Below are 979 nucleotides of genomic sequence, written 5' to 3' on the forward strand. Positions count from 1 at the left end.
CACACACACACGCACGCACACACACATCTCTATTACTCAACATCTTTTAAAATCATTTTGATAAACCAGTGTACAGTTGATGTACAACCAGACAGGATGAGCAGAAAGAAACAGACCTGAGGTCAGCTGATGGCATTAGTGACCAGTAATGCTCAGCTAATCTTTATCCTGCTGCTGACCAAAATAGCCACCTTGTGCTCAGTACAAAAGAGCAACACCTTTGTTGACATGGTTGTCATAGGCAAATTTTAAACTACTTCTCATTGACCACCTACAGTATCCTCCACATTCAAACCGGACTGCAACATCTCCATCTGAAGAAGCCTCTTCTGAGATGGAATAATGTCAGTCAAGACTAAGAGTGCGTTCAGACTGCAGGGAGATCTTAACTGTTTCTCAAATCGGATCTTTAAAACAGACTGGCACTTTTGCAAGTGATCAGATCAGATCTCCACAGCGCTGTAGAGAGAGGTCTGGCTACAGATGCATTCTGGGACAGGAGAAAAAAAACGCTCTGGGTTGTTTGCATTTCTTTAAACCAATCACAATTGTCTCGGGCGGTGCTAAGCTCCAGAAGCAGTGACGGTGGTTTAATAGGAACTTGTTTTGGTGGAACATTTGCACTCCGTAAAATAAAATCTACATACAATATTAAATGAAGTTAACTGTTGATCTACAAAGTTATATCATCCATGCTGCGTTCTATTATAGTGCATTATTTTTGCAGTGTTTTACACAATTTTTATTTTTATTTTCAAATGCTTGAAATTTACCTTTTGAAGAAATAGTAAATGAGAAAGTAGTGCATCCAGTGAGAGAAGGTATCCACGAATACACTAACACATATAAAGTAAGGTATGATTTTTTTGACGTTTCTATAATCCTGGGTGTTCACAACAGACTCATTACAGAGATAGGACTCTTTTATAATGTCATCCAATTAGTTAAAGCATAGGCATAGATTCTGAGGGGATGCAGG

The 979-nt window shown here is 38.9% G+C and overlaps 1 protein-coding gene across 1 annotated transcript in view; it reads right to left on the minus strand.

The window, feature by feature from the left end:
• The window catches only part of LOC116699131 (choline transporter-like protein 5-A), a 36,626-nt gene that overhangs the window by 34,865 nt on the left and 782 nt on the right, over nucleotides 1–979 (minus strand). The window lies entirely within an intron of this gene.

This window comes from Etheostoma spectabile, chromosome 12 (assembly GCF_008692095.1).
Source record: "Etheostoma spectabile isolate EspeVRDwgs_2016 chromosome 12, UIUC_Espe_1.0, whole genome shotgun sequence".
Taxonomy (NCBI): domain Eukaryota; kingdom Metazoa; phylum Chordata; class Actinopteri; order Perciformes; family Percidae; genus Etheostoma; species Etheostoma spectabile.